General features: G+C 39.4%; 1 protein-coding gene across 2 annotated transcripts in view; it reads right to left on the minus strand.

Moving 5' to 3' along the window:
- lrrc7 (leucine rich repeat containing 7) overlaps positions 1-20723 on the minus strand; it is a 126303-nt gene that overhangs the window by 84559 nt on the left and 21021 nt on the right. Inside the window, exons 2-3 of one of the 2 annotated variants that reach the window (XM_031283873.2) lie at positions 18705-18987; positions 10709-10771 (exon numbers count right to left, since the gene is read on the minus strand). The gene's annotated coding sequence lies outside the window, so the exon portion shown is untranslated. The remainder of the gene's footprint in view (positions 1-10708; positions 10772-18704; positions 18988-20723) is intronic. The other variant, XM_036007231.1, reaches the window with a different exon arrangement.

The following is a 20723-nucleotide window of genomic DNA, read 5'->3' on the forward strand; positions in this document are numbered from 1 at the left end:
CATGGTAAATTTCTAAATTTAAATTTATTTGTCATCACTTATATTAGTGCTACACACCATATGACTGCACCCGTATGCAGAAAAATTAAGACATTTCTTGAAAATATATAATGATGGTAGTCCAGAGGCTAAACATGAGTTGTACATAAACAGCTGTTGAGAAATCCAAATAATGTGGATTTACTAGCCTCATCTGTAGCACACTTATGATTGCATAGTTGTGATAGTCACTGAACTGCAGAGGACCCCTGTTGGTATTGTGATGGACATCATAGAAGTGAACAGCCAGAGCTCAGAGCTCAAAGCATGGCAAACTGCTGCTCATAGTCAGTATAGCCTAGTGAGTGGGCTGCTGTTTTGTGGCTGCCTGAGCCCAATCAGCTCCTCCACAGCCAGCATGAGGCCAATTAAATTTTATTTGTTGCCTTTAATATCACTTTGCAAAGCAATACATCCACTTCACAGACTTGACAACTAAATATGAGCAGGTTGCTACTTAATCATTAGCTAATCTTCCTATTAATCAACAATGTGCATTTTTTTCACCTAAGCTACTCAATTTGGACTGATCAGCGAAGACAAGCAATCCACACAAGAACACACACAAATTCTGCAAAACTCCAGATTAAGTCCAATGGTAACAACATTTTACATTTCTCGCTTTTTACATCTGCACATGGCAAAAGTATGGATAAGGTTAGGGAAAGTGGTCATGGCAAATCATTAAGGTATGGTTAGGGCTAGCTACTAAAACACTTGGTAGCACATCCTTACTTTCTGCCCTGCTACCTGCGTTGGGAGCATCGGCGCTGGATATAAATTTATTCACTTTTCTAATGTTTATTTGTATAGGGACAATTACTGTACATTGCATGAACCAATACCACTGTATAGTCTAAAATCATTTGCAATGCCCCTCCCAAAATTGACCATTTAATAACACAAAACTCAACAATAACATACAAATCAGAACAACTTGATTTCAACTTGAGTTTAAAATGATCCTAGCCATGATCCACTTAAATCCTGAATCATCTATGGACAGCATTTTTTAGGGGTACTGGGCTGAGATTAAAGAAGCAGGCATGTGGCTCGATTCCAGGACCATCAGGATAAACTTGTTTGGGGAAGGTGGTTGCCCCTCCCTTATAACCATTGCCGAGGAGCCCTTGAGCACAGCATCTAACCCACAGCTGCTTCATTTAACCTGCTCTGAACAGATCACACTGTGCGTTCATCTACTCAAACAAAGGTCAAAAACAAAAAGCAAATCAAATACATTCAATGGGACATCTATTTAATGCTGTGATCAAATTAAGAAGATGTCTGATTGCGATTCTGATTACGTTTGCCTCAATGAGATGCAAAAATGAAAAGATAGCTGCCTTCAAAAAGGGGGCAGTGTCAGTCAGGATGGTTTTTAAATTCTCATGATCTAAATCCAAAGAGTGAAGACAATATTTCATACTACAGGAGGACTGCCAGGCGTGGAAAAGGCACGTCCGAGGTCATGACAACAACAGAAGGCTTGAAACTGGAGCAGTAACGGAAGATTTCTGAAATACATATATACTGTGTGTGTATATATATATATATATATATGAGGACCTTCAGCTCTACTTCAATCCACGGTACTCAATTCAAACACATAGTATCCTTATGCAATCTGTGCCAGTTGGCAGTGCCAGGATAAAGCTTCAGATAAACCCAGATGGCAGCCCTGGGACTCTCCAAGATTGACTGAGTTTAACAACAGTCTGGGAGAAAACAGGAAGTTGGCCAGTCGACAACTCATATCTCTCTCTCTCTCTCTCTGTCTGTGTTTCCTGGGTCACCCTGAGGATTTGTCCAAACTCATAGAAGTTGATAAAAAAAAAAACCTACTTCAACCCATAGACTGTTAATATTAATGGACAGAGCTTCCGGTTCAGCGAAGTGCTGCAAATGTGGACGTACCTTAAACCTGCATTCTATCTGAATTCCAGCAGGGGGCGACACATGCAGTTGCAAAAAGGAGGTCGGTTTCTATAGAAGTCTATGAGAAAGTGACCCACTTCTCACTTGATTTATTACCTCAGTAAACATTTTCATAATGAGTTTATGGTCTCAATCGCTAGTTTAAAGTCTTCTGCAATACAGAATGATGTTAATTTTTTTAATTATGGTCTCGTTGATTTTAAAATCGTCGATAAAGCAGGGGGTGTTTTAGGGCGTGGCTATGATGTGATTGCCAGTGAAAGTGTGTAACGTAACGTAGAGTGTAAGGGCTCCTCCCTCACTCCTCCCTCTCGTCTAAAATCGTCACATCCGCAACCAGGATGGCTGCGCCCGAAACGGCAAACTCGACGACTCATAGCAGATCTCCACAAACCAATGGGTGACGTCACACATGCTCTGTCCATTAATATATGCTCTATGCTTCAACCTCATGTCGTTAAGTTTTTACTTCCAGGGATGAAACTGGATGTGAAAAAGTTTAAGTCAAAGTCCTGTTCAACAGCTGGGACTGCGTTTGTTGCCTGGCAACAATTTAGAGGACCCTTGGGGCTTTTTAGTCGACACAATTTAATGTGGAAACAATCAACAAGTTTTGTTTTCAAACAATAAAGTGGTCTACCTTTAGAAAATGGATGACCGCACAAACAGAAAAAGTATAATTAATTGAAGTATTTGTTGAAAGGATGGCAAGTATATTATAAATACTAAATTGATAAATTGGTGTATATCCTGGGAAGATGTAAGTCTCATCTTTTATTGACTGCTTGAGACTGGTAAGAGTTGTTGTATTACATTGTGTAAAAATGTTGAGGAACCCTTAGACATTTGCTATTTTTATTCCTCATGGTTTTTCTACATGCAGCTGTGCACTCTTGCACTGGCCCTTTGTTTGATTACAGTAATGTGTTACATTACCACAGTTTAAAAAAAGCAGTGAGCCACAAGGGGCCAGGCTTTACAGTGGTTTCAAATCAATGAGGAGCTTCATGTTGTGTCTGTTTATGACTGATTGCTTTGCCCAATAGTCCAATCCCAAATGCCAAACACCAATATTTAAGGATTACTGACTGTAGAAATGTACATGCATAATTAGTTGTGCATTTCTGATGAAATACTGTACAAGAAATGTACACACATTGTATTCTTATTCTTCTTTTAGGATCAGAAACTCGTGCAAATACAGGAGGAAAGTCTGAACATTTTGGGCACACAAGGACAACTTAAAATAAGAAGCGTGCCACGAGACAAGAGCTTTTCACATTTACAAACATTTTCAGATTTTACTTAAAGTGTACTGCAAGACTAATAAGGCATCATCTCATAAGAGCCTTGCTGTCAAGTAACTCAGGTGAGAAGTTATCAAATTTAAACAAAATGCATGAGAAACAGCATGTTTTACACTCTGTGTAACACTTTGATGGGCCAAACTCATTTTAAGGGAGCCAGGTCTAGCCTACAGGTTCCTATTTCAGGCAGATCAGATTCAGCTGATTTTGCCCACAGGTCCTATTTTGCCAAGCATGGATCTGCTATAAAAACATAGGCTGCACTGCTGTACATTTAGAGAGCTTGTCTATTTTTGGTACCAAATAGCTGCTCCTTCAAAACCACTCATACCTATTCTGTAACGGAAATACAACAGCAATGCTCATATCACAGTGGTAGGATTCCCAGCTCTGCAGATACTGCAGAGTGACAGCAAGTTAAAACTGCAAACTGAGTACATTTTGGCAGTTCTCACTACTCCAAAGCACTGTTTGAGGGTTTAGACTTGATTTTAGGATTAAAGTGCTCATATTATGCTTTTTGGCTTTTTCCCTTTCCTTTATTGTGTTATATATCTTTTTTGTGCACGTTATAGGTTTACAAAGTGAAAAAGTCCAAAGTCCACTCCAAAGGGACTTACCATCTCAAACAGAAAACACTGTTCACAAACTGTTTCAAACAGCTCTATTGTAGTCCAGCCTTTACTTCCTTGACGAACGTGCATCATTTTGTAACACACATTATAATGCTCGCCTAGCTGCTAGCGTGGCACGCCTTCATACTCTGCTTCTGACTGGGTAGTAGTCCTTACTTAGGTACTGCGCATGTGCAACTCCTAACAAAGATGGAACAGAAGTGAGATGTCTCACTCTGTAGCTAAAACAGAGAGCTCAACACACAGGGTGAAAAGAGGAGCTGCAGCAATGTGCAGTACAACACAAATATGGTGTTTTTTGAAAATTAAACCATGTCAACCTATTCTGGTACAACCTCTAAATACAATTATGAACTTGAAAATGAGCATAATATGAGCACTTTAAGTTTAAAATTAGGATAAAGTTAGGGTTGGGGTTTAGGCATGTAGTTGTGACAGTTAAGCGGTAAGGGTTAGTACGGAAATGATGGTTCACACAGATACAAACGTGTGTCTCAGGGGAGGATGGCTGCTGAAAGAATAGTGTGTTCACAAGCAGCTTGAAAGAGGAGTGTCTTCAACACACGCACACAGACAGACACAGACACACATAGACACACACAGACAGACACACACACAGACACACACACTTCCCAAAATAAATTATATGAGTATGTGATGGTGCCCAGCAGGATGTCAAGCAGCAATCTGACAGCCTGGCGGGTGCAGAGCCAACAAAAATAGTTGCGTCATTAAATCACTGAAGCATCAATAGTTGCTCTCTGTTAAGATGTTCACTAAGTTAATATTGCCAAGCAACAATTACAATTCTAGCCAGTAAGAGGGGCTTAAACCAAAATCACTTGGCAACACAAATGTGCAGGGGCATGCAAAGAAAAAGTACTAAAGAATCAATAGCTTTGCAATGTCACATTATGAGTAGCAGCTGTAATCAAGGCCACCTGGGTCAAGTTCAAATCAGTTTCAATAAAGCTTTCTTAGCATAGGTCATTTTAACATGAATATAAGGATGACAAAGAAGAGAAAATCAAATCACAAGGCCACAAAGTACTGAATGCACATTATTCTGCCACCAGCATGTGGTTTCAGTTGAACAATCCGTTGCTAGTAGCAACACCTACAGTTTAACTGACATTGTCACATCCACCATTTTGTCAGAATTGTGACCAAACAAATATTAACAGAAATCTTTAATCAACTCCCCACCATAACAATGTCACCATGGCAATGAATGACCCATAACCTCAACAAAGTCATTTTCACCCAAACCAATATCCTTTCCTAAACTTAACCAGGTCATTAAAAAAGATCAGAAAACCCTTCTATGTGTTTTGTCACTTTATTTTAAGGACTTTCTTCGCTAGATTAACTGTGTTGTACTTCCTTTGAGGACATAATGTTATTCTTTCACTGGTGAAACGTTGTGTCTTCCTGGCATAAGGGACAATGTTAACTTCAGATTAACTTTAGTCCTGCTATGATTAAACGCATCGGTCTCACCCATTTGAATCAGGCCAGTTAGTTGACGTAGACGGGCTCTGTGACTGGTGAGAAAAAACAGGGATGAAAGGAAAAAAAACTAAAACCTGGCTCACCTTTTTCCGGACTACCACATCATCCAGCAAGGCACTGCGGTGGCCAGTCAAGTACATGCAAGTGTGCATTCTTGGTAGATTACTTAAAGGTCCAATGTGTGGGAATTTCTCCCATCTAGCGTTGAGATCATATATCGCAATCAACTCTCTTGCGCCACGCAGTTCAAAATACGTATTACAGCTATGGTAGCCGTTCGGCGTCTCTTTCGATCCCCTTTTCCTTCATCAGGTCTTTCCATCTTTGGAAGGCAGCTCCAATGTTCACTCTTTTTTATGATGACTCTTGCTCTTTTCAATATCCTTTTTCTTTTTGTGGGCGAAGAAGACGACTCCTGTTGCTTGAACTTGGATTTTGAATACATGTGGTCCTCCATGTTTCCTTCTTCAAACTCGCCGGGGCCGGGAAGCTACGATACCCATTAGCAGCATTAGCAGCACCTGTGAGTTTATCATGTGACAGCAAAAACACAAAAGGCGGAGCAGTATGTCCGTATTTCAAGATGGCGCATGAATATGGAGAGTCTACCTCAGTTCATGCGAATGCAAATGTAAAATTTCAAGCCAATAGGAATACTTGGAATTGATGGTGGTGATAAATATTTATGAAAAAGGACAAGTTTGTGAACGGGCAACACAGATTTTGATAATGAACAACTAAACACGTTACACACTGGACCTTTAACGTGAATGCTGTATATCTACTTTTTACATTGTTATCATTGCAACAAAAGATAAAATAATTGCTTTCCAGAGCTCTCTCAAACTGCTTTGCAGGGTTTTGACCTTCACTCTCAGACCTGTTGTACCAAATCACACGTAGACAAATGTTTGTATCTTCCAAAACTCTATCGACACCCAAGTGTTTCTCTGTGGCTTTGGTAAAAAGGATTCATCGATGGTATATGATCACAAAGCATTTTTTTTGTTTTTTTTTTTTACTTTTAGAGATTTTACTTCTAGACAGGAAACAGCACAGCCAAACAAATTCCTACTGTGTGGAAGTATAATTAATGTGATGGATCCATTCCATATCAAACACCACAACACTGTACACCAGAGGAGAGCAGAGCAAAACAAAACAATTAGTGTTCAGTAAATTGTAACTCTCCATAAAACTACGTTCATACAGTCGACACAAATGCACACATGATGATCCGGGAGATGTTGTACATAGGTGAGGGATTCATTGAGGTTTCTATAATTCATAGGTCTATGAATAAGTGATATGAGTTCATAATGTAATTCATGGAGACACTAACTCAACTCCAATCACCAAGCAGTGAGGGGCAGTGCCTCTCTCTCTCTCACACACACACACACACACACACACACACACACACACACACACACACACACACTATAATAATATATAATATAATATTGTGTGAATAAAAACTCAAAACATGAACTGACAACTCCGCATTTGTAGGCTACACTTGCTTGTTTGGGGAGCCATTGGTGGCTGTGAGCCCCTAAACCCTTGTTTAATTTGCTTATGCCTCAGACAATAACGATAAATGCATCTGCTGTTCCAATATGCACTAAACCGCTTTAGAAGCGGACTTATCAACTTTGGTCCCCATGGTCAGACAAATTTCTCAGAAGTTGTGTTTGAGGAATAACCTTACCACAACTGTTTGAAAAGTCCCTAAATGTAGCAACACAGGTTGAAACAGTAGTTAGTTGTTTGTTTATTCCATTCCATAATGTTTATTCCCTTCATTTAAATACATCTATTCACATTTAAATAGTTGCATGTTGGGGTCAGCAGTATATTTTGAGTGCCTGTATAATCTGTTCCTCTACGAGTCTAAAACCACAATGTTCTACTGTAAGAAAACAATATTTGATAAGAGAAGACAAGGGGAGAGCAGAACAGTAGGCAGCCTTGTCCCACAGTCTTCTTCCTGCCAGTAGGACATATCCATGTTGCTATGGAAACACAGTTATATGAATTACTGTTTTATTTTCTTTTTCTGGGGCCAAAAAGCTGCCGTTTATAAATCTGTCTTGTGCACGTTGCCCATTACTGTCTGCATTGTAAGCCTTAAGATCTGTTAAGTATTGGATGTGGGAAGAGACCAAGTTTTAGTCTGCTCCCACTGAGATGACTAATTGGCTGTCTAGCTGGGTGGCCAGCTGACCAGCAGGCTAAACGACTGAGTGACAATGGAGAGACTCGCTGAGTAAAGACTGGAAATACATGGAATTACATGGCAGGTAGGAGCTGGTATTTGGATGACGTGGTAAGCTGCAACTGTGCACGACGGAGAACGTGTACACATGGTAGGATGCCAAAGCAGCTCCAGCTCATGTAGGACTTAACTGACTTCAAATCATTGACGGTGGATCTTTGTAAGAATACAGGTCAACTGGACTGTTTCCAAGAAATACAATATACATAGTATTGAGATATCTTGCATGTAGAGAGCCAAACTGACTATTTTGAAACCAGAAGCCCTTCGTGCCTTTATAAGACCAGAGCAGATATTCACTGGTTTGTTATCACTCTCTGAAAAAGCCATGTCTGTTTAATGTCCTCTCACTCTGCCTCTCTTTCTGAATCTGAGAGTACATTCAGCCTACATACTGCATTATGCCTTATATGGCATTTTGTGAATGGGTGTTGCTAGGTAACTGGAGTGCAGTAAACCGTAGCGATTTGGTTCTTGTATTTAGAATGATTAAGGATTAAGAAACATTTTTTACCCTTGTGTTGTCCACTGTCTGTTTTGCCTGTTCTTAAAGCATAAAGTATAAATGACCACCCAATTCTCTGTTACATCTTCTTAGCCAACTTCATTCCAAATAATTACCTCTAGTTTAACACTAATTTATGGAATTCATAATCAATAAACCTCATTCATATTAAATTATACCTAAATTTCGATTAAAAAACCCCCAGAAATTATGAATTATTTTGACTAATAGTTAAGATCAAAGAAACTTATGTTGATAGATAATCACAGCCTGTTTTGTGTATGGAACCATCCAAGTTATTTTTGGGCAATTTGGTTAAAGAAACCCATATTTTTTACATAGAAACTTTGAAAACGGGTCAAATTTGACCCAAGGACAACATGAGGGTTAAGCACTGGAGCAGCTAAACTAACGAGAAGAATTCTGTGCAAAGAGAAGCTGTGGAATTTCTAATACGTTCTTTGAGACTGACCTATTCACCAATTAAAACTTGCCAAATAAGAAATGCCAAATAATTCCCTCCCCCAAGTTGCTAATAAATAGATACAAAATCAGTTAGTGCAGGTTTAAATTGTTCTCAATGTTTTAAAATAAGGAAAGTTTTAGTTTGGCATTCTGTGTAGGTGCAATCAAATAAGTGAGGGGTGGCCATTGATCTCTATCTTGCACCTACAAGACAAATCAAATAAACACTCTGTAAACTTGCTACTTGCTACACAACTCTGAAATAATATGAATTACATACTATATATTTCATGAGGAATTCCAAAACAAATATCTTTTTTATTACCTCTTATGTGGTCGTATCTGAAGTCAGTGTTCATCCTGTTGTGACTTCATTGTACAAAATACTTTCCTGTGTAAATAAAGACACCCTCATTTGGGGATGAATTCCTCTTTAAATTACTTTTCAATCACATCCATATAAAAACTAGACAAGCCTGTATACATAAACATACACGCCACACACACACAATTTGCTGTGTGCATCTCCATGTCTTGTTTACTAACTATCCAGCATGTAATCATCTTGTTCTTACTGGTACAACAGCCCTTTACAGTTGTGAAAAGCTTATGCATGTCACACCTGGTTAGCTGTGAGATTCAGCCAGCTGTCCACAGTATGGGCATGCCGCTGGTGAATTATGGGTAATTCTTGACATGGTCAAAGGTCAATCATTTGTCCTGTCACTCTCTCTCTCTATCCTTCAGTTTCTATTTCACATTGTCCTCTTTTCCTTATCTCTAGGTGTACATCATTTTTTGCATATTCCGCTGTTTGCCTGGTTTTCTGTCTCATCAGATTTTTGTACACGTTCCTTTGTTTCATTTCTCTCTTTATGATGTCAGCATAAAAGTAAACAGAGATGCACCAGAGAGCTGGTTGCACTATGATGTAAGCTTGCAAGCTAAAAATACATTTGTGGAGTTTGTATTGCTGTAGCATGTTATTTTGGTCTGCATTTGAGGATTAAATTGCCCTTTGATCCTAAATAAGAAGAAAGGAAATTGATTTTCCCTGTCCTAATTTCTAAATGTCTACATCTCTCCATTAACTTTTCATTTACAGTATGTGCTGTATGTTTGATGTCTACACCAAACATCACTATCAGCACCCTGGATGGATAGATGGATACATTTCTGGATTTCGTTCTCCTCCCCGCACTCTATCTCACACTTTCTGCCTCTCACTGCCATGCCTCCTCTCCCTCTCACTTGCGTCAGCGCTTCTGCCTGCTGATGAATATATGAATGAGATTAAAACAGAGAGACACACACATACACATACAACCTCTCGCTCCTTCTCCAGCACATAGTCTACACCACAAGAGGACATAAACATTTTTTCATTTCAGCGATATGAATGTCCACTGATTTTTTCAACTGTTGCAAAACCTTGATCAATGTTAGTTCTTTTAGAATACAATAGATTTCAGTGTTTTGTTGCATTAAAAAAAGCCTGAAATTGCAGGATAGTAAGTATAATGAAATCCACCTAATAATTAGACAGCCTTCCAACAGGTGACACCCTGTTTGACTTTGATTCTCTGCTTTAAATCAACCCACAACATCTCTAACAGCAAGTAAATAATGCAACTAACAAGCACTGTTTACCTCAAGCAAGACTCACATCCTTCCCCGTTTACAATTGAGGAGGAGCATATAGAACACACACACACACACACACACACACACACACACACACAGAGTGTAGTTGTGTGCATCATAAACCATGTTTCTCATACCCAGAAGGTATAATTGGCCCTTAACTCCAGGACACAGAAGGATAGATGATGGATTAGAGATAAAGCTGGAGGGATAGATAGAAGGAACAGACGAAAGCTCCGGGAGAAGCTCTAGGAAACCAATCTATGTGAAGAGAAAATTAGAAAACAGACAACAGACAAAAAAAACACAGATGTAGAGAGAAAGACAGACGCTGTGAGGCAAAGATGGATGAAGTGCAGCTTTCAGCCTTAAAGTTTTTTCTCACCTCACTGTAGGCTCTCTGTTGCTATGGCGACTGTTCCTGCCATCGCTGATGAAGAAAGGATACCTGAGGAGAGGAAGAGAAGACAGCAGAGGAGCAAACGGATAGATGAAGATGGATAGAGAAGACGTGGATGAACACACCTCTGTGTAGATTCTGGATCCTGTTAATATGTGCACAATAATGCTTCATGAGGAAGACAGAAGCTGCAGCTCAGCTAACATGCAGCCTTCGTGACGTGGGCTGTGTAGACAAGGTGTTAAGAGGTGCTAACGTTAAATTGGGAAGGAATTACTGTAATTTGGTTGGAAATAGTGAAATGTGTGAGTTTTATCTTATGCAAGTTAAACTAGAGTCCTCTAGGAAATCCTCAACAAAGCCTAATTCTTCTTACTCACTTAGATTAATGTGGAATGGCCTGCTGACTCCCAACACTACAGTAGAGTAAGATCAGATTCAACGGGTGATCAACAGAGCTGCACGTCTCATTACAGGCCTCCCTCCGGTGGATCACATGAAGATGAAGACTAATTAGTATATGAAAATGGCTGTTATTGACAGCATAGTGGAGACAATTAAAATACCTCTAGTGACAGTGCTCTTTAACCCACATTTCCTCCCCCACACCTGACAGAACTATTCAGGTAGCTTCAGCAATGGCCCCTAATGGTCACACAATGTCAACAGCAAAGGATTTGTGGAGATGGAACTCACATCAATAAATGCTGCTTTCAAGAGCAGCTTGCAATAATATGGGAATAATATGGGAACAAACTAACGGGCAGTGGCTCAGTCAGTAGGGAGTTGGGTTGGGAACCGGAGGGTCACTGGTTCAAGTCCCCGTACGGACCAAAGTACGGTGGTAGCGTGCTCTTGAGCAAGTGATCGAACCCCCAACTGCTCAGGGTGCCTTTCCATGGGCAGCTCCCTCACTCTGACATCTCTCCATTAGTGCATGTATAGGTACTGAGCATGTGTGTGTAATTCAGCCCTTGTGGGTAAATTATACATTAATGAAAACAAATCTCAAGAAAAATCCAGTACACCTGCTCAACAGACTGATGTAATTATCTTATTATTCAATTGTTTGTTATGTTTCAAGGACTCACTGGATTATCCTGGTAAAATAAAGTTAACTAAACGGAAACGTATCTCTCCAATTTCGGCGATTTCCGTATTTAAATTTAGTTGCAACACTCTACCTTATCAATGCTACCTTATCATTGCTGCATCATCAAACCCTTACACTTTTATTTCGGTAAACTCAAAAATCAATGTGTTTTTTACGGTGAACTTTCCAAATGACACTAGTTGCCTGTAATCTGGGCAAACAGGAAATTCCTTAAATGATCCCAGTTATGCTTGCACTCTCTCTGCCATGTTAATGGACTTATCTGCACCTGTTTTCTATTTATTCCCTGCATGAGCTCTCATAGATGTTTCTGCAGTCCAAGAAGATGTCTTTGTCAGGCTTTTGCCCCTTTCCCTTCAAATGTCTTCTCATGTCACTCAGCAACAACAATATGTTACAGTGATTATGTTTATGCTTTAACTAAGCACATCATCACATTATCTTAATCACAGCATGATGACAACAGCTAAACCTTACCCACTGTCTTGCCTTAATCAAATTACAACTACAATGTGTAGTCTAATATTACATGCTGTAGTGCATTTACCTGTTGAAGCTCACAGTGTGCCAATGTTCTTCTTCAGAGTTTGCAACTTTGGTTGTTGTGTTGCAGGTGTAAATTAACTTGGAATTGACTTAGAGTCAATATAGTGACATTGACATTCCTGCAGTTTGGAGGTTAGCCTGAAGTCGACTTCCTGAAACAATGGTCGACTTCCTTAAACAATGCCTGGGCAATTGCAGAACAATTTTACACAGAGTTGTGGCATAATGGACCATTCACAAAAGCTCAAAACCTTCCCACATTCCAGTTTCTGAAAAATGTTTTGTTGCATTTTGAAGATGTTTCCAATTATGAAACGAGTCATGACTTTGCAATTCCTGACAAAACAGTGGAAGTTGCGTAATTAGCTCAGGGAGAAGTCAATCTTGAATCATGCTACTGTATCAGATGAAGTTATCTGGTGCCTCTGCAGCAGATTTGGAGTGATTTACAGATTGTTATTTTACAGCTTGATTGACAACAGACATTGCATTCAGCAAAAGTACTTCTGTCTTGGAAAAAAAAACCTCTAAATTGCTTTCTTAAGTGGGATTAAGATGGGATTTTCTCATTCGGATGTTCCTGTAATGTGGCCCCAGGAGTGAATCACACGGGAGTTGTTCACAAACGCCATTAACTCTGTTCAGTTCAGCTCAGACTGAAGATACAGTCCCATGGCATTCATTTGCAATTGCTTCAATTACTATGGACTTGCCCAACTGTTCTCTGTTGCTCTAACTGTCCTCTTTTATGGAGAAGAAAACTGCAATCACAAAGGACTCATTACAGCAAATGCCACTCACAAAGGAGCTATTTAAAAAAAGCACTTTACCCAAAATACAAATATTACAGACATAATCTTGCACACACACACACCACACGCTCAAATCTACAACAAAATGTGTGCTTGTGAATCATGCCATCCAGAGTAGGCTAGACACTACCCTTGATCGTATTGTGTTAATTACAGCTCAGTCATTATGGTGAGCCCCCACAGACACAGTGGGGGGGCTCCGTGAGAAAAACATAGTTCCCAAGAGATGAGGTGGTTGAATGCTTGTATATATTTTTGTGGCAAGATAAATACAAGAGATGTGTTATTTAGCTTCTACCCCCATTGATATAAAAGGGGTAGACAAAATAATATACACACTTATCAGTATGACACAATACAGTTCAGCAAAAACTGCAGCCTCCAAAAGACCATACAGTTAAATCAACATCTCTCTAAAACAGTTAAAAGAAGAAACTGAACAGTTTAACATCGAAGATTTATTGCAGGACTGTTGCATTAGACTGCATTAGTTTTAGCTAGGTGGACCTAAGAAACTGGCAACTGGGTGCATGAAAATCCTGCTGTTTGCCTGCTGCACATTTAAGAGCACCAGAACCTACCTCATTCTGGATATTGTATAAATAATGTCAGCGTTTCTGAAAATCCTGCTGTTTCTTTAGAATAAAGCTGACACATATGATGTGTTACAGGCCATTCACACATACGGTCTCAAAAGCTGGGACAGCAAATAGGCAGATACTCATTGTGAATGGAATGGAGAGCCAGGCCAGCTGATTCCCCCCGCCTCCAGTCTTTATGCTAAGCTAAGCTAACCTAACCACATCCTGACCCCAGCTCGGTACTTAAAGCACAGAAATGAGATTGATATCCATCTTCTCATCTCACTTTCGGAAAGAAAGCATATAAGTATTATAAGTAAAACGTTGAACTATTCTTTTAATCTGATTAAGTCACATGACCAGGGACATTAAATACTGATGGATTCATCTTCTGGGTAAACCAGTGGGATATAAATTATGGAGATAAAAAAGGAGAATGATATATGATGCGAAGAAAAGCAGGGCTGTTAAAACATTTATGACGACTCAATTTCAACCCTAGCAAATCTCTACTGAAGCTGCACTTTTCCCCAGAAAGTTCAAGTGCCCATTTCATTCTTTATCTTGGGATCTTTCAAAAAGAAAAATCCTTGAGCTCATCCCGTGGCCCTTTGCTGCATGTCATCCCTCTCTCTCCACTCTTCCTGTGTCTATCTGTACTATCTTATAAAAGTCATTAAAAAGCCCGAAACATAATCTTAAAAAAAAAGAAGAAAAAAAATCATAGCCTAGTCTACATTATAAAATATAACATGAATGAGCTACAGGGCCAAATGACACATCAGTGAAATTCTGCTTATTAAAGGGGAGGTCTTTCAGAGTTATTTCACTGAATGTCATTTTAAATCTCCAAACTGCTATGAGCAGCTAGATGTTGTTTGGTAGACAGGTCTGAGATGCCATCTAGTGATTCCGATACGACCACCACAGTCAAACTACACCTCCTTTTCCTGACTCAGCGAACAGGGATGAGTAGGACTGGTTTCCATAGCAACAGTAGAGAGAGAGAGAGAGAGAGAGAGAGAAAGAAAGAGAGAGAGAGCGAGAGAGAGAAAACCACAATGAGGCTGCTACGCTTAACTTGGCCCATGTACACCCACACAAACACCCACTCAAAAATACACACACACATACACACACACACACACACACACACACACACACACAACCAAGAGTGTTTTACTGATACATATCGTACTGTAAATCACATTTTAATAGCTTCTCTGTTTTTAATTCCTTGTAAGGAGATACAAATTTTAAATATGAAGGATCTGTAGTTCACTAGTACAAAAAAAACTTTCATTTCAGAGAAATTGTTGCCTTCTGTTTAATCTGAAGGATGTGGAAGAAGCAAGATGTGAGGGATCTAACTGGTGACAGACTGTCTATGAATGTCCTGGGTAATAAACTTTATTACCACAGTAGACATCTGGAACTTAATGAGAAATATATCCACAAGAGTAACATAACCTAGCTATGGTGTCTGGTTGAGTACCAATATGCTCATCAATAAAAGATCTTATAATGTCTTTGTCATTTCAATGACAGTTAACATTTCACAGATCCTGAAATCACTGAAAATGTGTCTAAATTTTGAGCAACATGTACATATTACAATAATATGAGCCCAACATGGTTAGTTTGAGAGGTAGTTAGATAATTAAAATGACAAGCGTTAGGTCTATTAGAAGTTCTTTTTTCATGTTTTCAAGTCATTTTTTTAATCTTGTGAGTGAGATCTTTCACCCAAAATGTGGTAGAACTTTAAACTGGCCATAGCAGTTTTTTTCATTGTTTCATAACTGCGACAACCCAAGTTCCCTCTGACCCGAAAACAATTTTGCTGTCTACAACACAAAAGATTGAGGAAGCTTATCTATTAATGGGGCAACTGACACTGTGGACAAGACAGAGCAAGATGTCTGGGCAACTGGCCTGATTGCAGCGGTATTCGCTCTGGATGTTCAGTCCACAGAGGATGAATCGTGAATATTTAGTGTCCACTCTAGCACAAAATGTCCACTTGTACACATGAAATACCTAAATATAAATGGAAATGTACAAGGGACCTTTACGAGGCTCCAAGAGAACGAACCTTTTCAACTTTGGACACTTCATGTGCTATCTATAATACCACCTTCAGGTTTAATGGTTAATTTGAAACACTATATATATATATATATATATATATATATATATATATATATATATATATATATATATATATATATATATATATATATATATATATATAGTTTTACCTCTCAAAAAACACAGGTGTGACAATAGATTATCCATATCCAAGGACAACGTCTGTGAACTGGTCAGATTTAGTCTGTGAACTAGGTCAATAAGAAAAACGTCGTCTGTGAACTTGTGAACTTATCAAGAGACAGACTGTGAACTGTCCCGGATTTAGCAAGGTTTACCGAGATTAAACTAAGCTTTGTAGCGACGGCTACATCGTAGTGAAAAGTAGAACTACTGCAATCTTGTAATGGGTAACGAAAACACCAAGTCACCTGAGCCAGAAGGACCTGTGGTCGGAGAATTTTTTTTTGTTATAATTTTTACCTGCTCTTTAATGTTTTATGTAAAGCACTTTGAATAGCCCTGTTGCTGAAATGTGCTATACAAATAAAGCTGCCTTGCCTTGCCTATATATATATATATATATATATATATATATATTTTATATATATATATAAAAAACATATAATATATATATAAAAAATAATGGCTAGATTTCTATAACATTTCTGCTGGTTATTCAGGGTCCATGGGAGAAAAATAACATTTCAATGACTTTCATCTTGCATCACCATCAGGCCAAAAATCCAAACAATAAAAGAAAATTACAAGAAAAAATAATTGACACATTGCCTTGAAATTAAAAAGAACACATGCTGTCCAGAGGATGGACCCCACCCACCAAAAGTGGCCTTAATTTCCACTTCGCACGCATGAAATCTCAGGAATATTATAAATCAGATTACCACTAAATGTGCAAAGCATGCTTCCATTTATGAACCGTTTCGGCATTTTCTTAAGTGCCATGATACAGAAGATTTGTTCTTGGTTGATATAATCAGCTTTGATACGAAAAAAGTTTCATACAACAGATAGTACACATTGCCTCGTGCCAACTTATTGTTTTTACGCCTTGTCTGATTTGAACCATAAGCAGCACCCTGGTTTGTGTTTCACCTGTACCTCAGTGGCTCATGTGGTAAAACATAACTGATCTGCCAGCTGCTTCTGCTGTAGTATCATGGAGTACCTGTGTGTTTGTGCTGCTTAATATCACATTCAACGCTGTGACGTCGGTCACAGGAATCAGGGGGAACAGTAGCAGCTTGGTGATTCATACAAATTACATAGGAACATGATTTCCATTAATCGTACAGCCGTAAGTACTTCGCAATTTCTCTGTTGGTGGCTGGAATCCCTCTTGTGCAATGTGTGTTTTTGTGTATGTATGTCTATTCACCAGCAGTTGGTTTCAGTAGAACATTCTGTTGCTAGTAGCAACCACAACTGACTCAGTTCCATAGCCGCTAAACTGACATCATCACGCCTAGCCTGTCTTTTCCTGCCATGAGGGTCCGATGTAACTAATTCTACAGTACGTTTATAATTTATTTCCCCTTGTTTCTCTACTTATTCATTTTTTACAGTAACTTCAGTCATCATTTTTTTCTAATGTGTTATCCTTAGCATTAAACTTGTCACAATCCGACAATTACACCCACTTCCGACAGCAACTGTGCCTGTCCAGAGGTGAGAAAGTATACAGGGTTTGATCTTCTATCTTAAACTTGATTCACTTTTCACACATATTACTTTCAATCACCTTTTGTGTGTACAACCAAGTGCAACACCACGAATACTTTGAAGAACACACTGTCTGAAATTGTGTGCAATTATCCACATTGAGATGACCAAAGACATCATTCTTGGATAAAGATCATTGATGCGGGGGGGATGCAGACAAAAGGAGGCAACAGGTATAATCACTTTCGCTTTTAGATGTGGTCGACACTAGCCTGGTCCTACCAGACTCTCGTACATTTCATTTGTACAGAGAGTCTGGCCACTCTCCATTGACAAGTGTTAACTTCCTTGAAGGCTGGTACTTTGTTGAAGTTTAAAACTATTGGATCTGCCCAGAGCCACTCTGGATCTGCCATAACCAATCGCTAACGTTTGGTCGTGACGTATGTCATGCGAATGTGCAACAAGAGGGGAGACCGTCAAGGCTTGTATTTAGCATTAGCATCGCTAGCGTTCGCCTTAGCCAACTCCTTCACCACTAACGGAGCGAGCTGGAGAATCAAACTGTTCCCAAACCCCGTCGGGAGGAGGGCCACAACATCATGGCCACCAACAAAACTCAGCAAAGATTGTTCTTGCTCGGGCTTTAACTTCTGGATATTCGGCAGCGTTGCCACAACGGACCGAATGGCTTCGCTCGCATCTTTCGCCACCGCAACTCTAGCGCACGGCCTCAACGTCATCAATCTCAGTCACTCCCTCTGTTCGCTGATTGGACCGCCAAAAATTTGGCTGGAGAAAACCCAAGACTATACCGCGAACCCAGACGTAGTACTGAAGGAAAATGAAAATTGAGCGTAAGTACGTAGGAGGCCGGAGCCAGGCTAGGTCGACACCTCTTCTCTCCCTGATTGCCTCCTCATAACACTAACATTAATGTCCCATTTACCTTGCTTTCTTAAACATCTTTAGCCCCTCCGCCCCATTCCCTACCTCCCACACCTCTGCTCCTCACCCTTCAGCTTCCCTTTTCATCACCCCTCCTCCAGCTCCATAGTCAGCGTGATAACCAGGAAAGATGCTGATACTGACAAACACAACGTTGAGAACTTGCGATATAAAAGGTCGTGCCTCCTCTCCCCTTTGTTTCCTACCTGTACTGTGGGCCAATGAAGGTTCAGATGCTGGCGTATGAGGTGTTGGTCCAGCTGTCAGTCACCCTGAAGATCAGTGGTGGGTGGAGCTTATATCCCCGGGTGACTGCCTGTGGTTGGTCAGGTTCATCTCTGCCTCCTTGTAACCCCACCCACTGGGCCCCTGCAAGGCCTTATGGGTACCAAGCTCTGGTGAACATGTTCGTTTCTTTTTGTCGTTTGGTTAAGCAGTCAGTCGCAGTCTTTTTGATGATTCTTCTTGTGCCGTCTTCATGTAGGTTTCCTGTGCGAACAGACAATAAAGACAAAATCACGTTTCTGTAAATCAGTTAACCCTTTGCTAGGCCCCGTCCACCTTAGTTACAAGTTTTGCCTTCTACCTCGGCATATGAGCAGTTTACCATGATAACGGGCAGATTTATCAAAGAAATTCATAGTAATTTCTGAATGAATGAGCCCTTGATTTCAGACAGAGACAGACAAAAGCAGGCTTCCCATTTCAAGCAGTGATCTTGTGACTTTGTTGGCTGAAATAACAACTGTTGCTAGCAGATTTTATCAGCTGTAGCTAGCTGGCTAATTAATGCTAACACCATATGTTGGTTGAAAACATGTCTAGCTGACTTGTCTTTTTAAGATTTTTTTGGGGCATTTTAGGCCTTTATTTATAGGACAGCTGAAGACATGAAAGCGGAGAGAGAGAGGGGGAATGACATGCAGCAAAGGGCCTGCAGGTTGGAGTCGAACCCGCAGCCAGCTGACTTGTTTTTTGATGGAAAAAGTCATTATTACTATACAACTATATACTATTAAAAAAACATACTTGGTCAAGCAACACACAGGTTAAGCTTTATAGTTTGTATGTACAAACAGTATCTTTCACTTTTACAAAAAAAATGTGGTTTAATGAGGAGAAATGATCAATGAGTTTGAGAAACCATCTCGGGAAGCAAGTTTAGTTGAAGTTGAGTGTAAACTTCCTCAAACCAACAACTAGCTGAAAAGTGATGCTAATGTTAGTCTAAAACCTAACATAACCTATAATTCCATATAATAATGAAGTTAGCGATGCTCCTTAGCTATGAAAGTAACGCTACGTTACTACTGTAAGCAGTAAGCCAGACATTTGCAGATAGACACAGTTTAATCCATTCATTGCATTTTTGCTCATGTGTTTTTGGTTTTGGAAAGGTGATCCTTTCTTTATTGCCTGCCTCCATTTTAATTGTTATAATGCCCTTACGTAAGCATCACTGCTTGGGGGCCGGATTTTCTTGTATATAATGTATTATGACATATTGTAAGATATGCATAGAATCATGACAGAATCATTTCTAGCAAAAATATAAAAACTATTTATTAATTGCAGTAAAACCTAGGCAAAAGCAAAAGACTAGGCAACTGTCAAAATATTAACAGTAACAAACTTGATTTATTGTAATTTAGAAAATCCCAAAATACAATAAAAGCTTTGTGCTGACTCCAACACCCTTTTGTCACAAGAAAATACTTGCCTCTCATCTCCAATAACACGATCAGTTAAAATAAAACATGCATAAAATCTCAGTGGGACAATGTTGGGTTGGTGCTTTGTCACATCTGTGTAATAACACAGTGACTGTTTTGGCACTAATGGGAGACTGATGGAAGAGTGAAATGATGGGTTGCAATAACGATTTTCTGCCCCTGCATCATGTCATTTCTTTAATCAGTCTTCTGCCAGCACACTCCTTAGATGATGATACGTTGTTCTTTTATTTAAAGTTCTAACACTGATCACTGCAAATAAAAGCCGTATCACAAAGACATTAAATGCAAAACTGTTCAGTATAAGGCTTTATGTTCTCTTTTTATATCAGGCATAACATCCTAATGTGAGCTTCCTGCCACTTCCTGGTTGGATCCATTATTGCAGTGTAAGGTTGTATGCACAGTGTAGTGATTTACACTTTGAGATTAACATGGCTTAATAGATCCTTCACCTCTTCTTAGATAGTGTCTTAGATAAATTAACAACTT

This window comes from Sander lucioperca, chromosome 11 (assembly GCF_008315115.2).
Source record: "Sander lucioperca isolate FBNREF2018 chromosome 11, SLUC_FBN_1.2, whole genome shotgun sequence".
NCBI classification, from domain to species: domain Eukaryota; kingdom Metazoa; phylum Chordata; class Actinopteri; order Perciformes; family Percidae; genus Sander; species Sander lucioperca.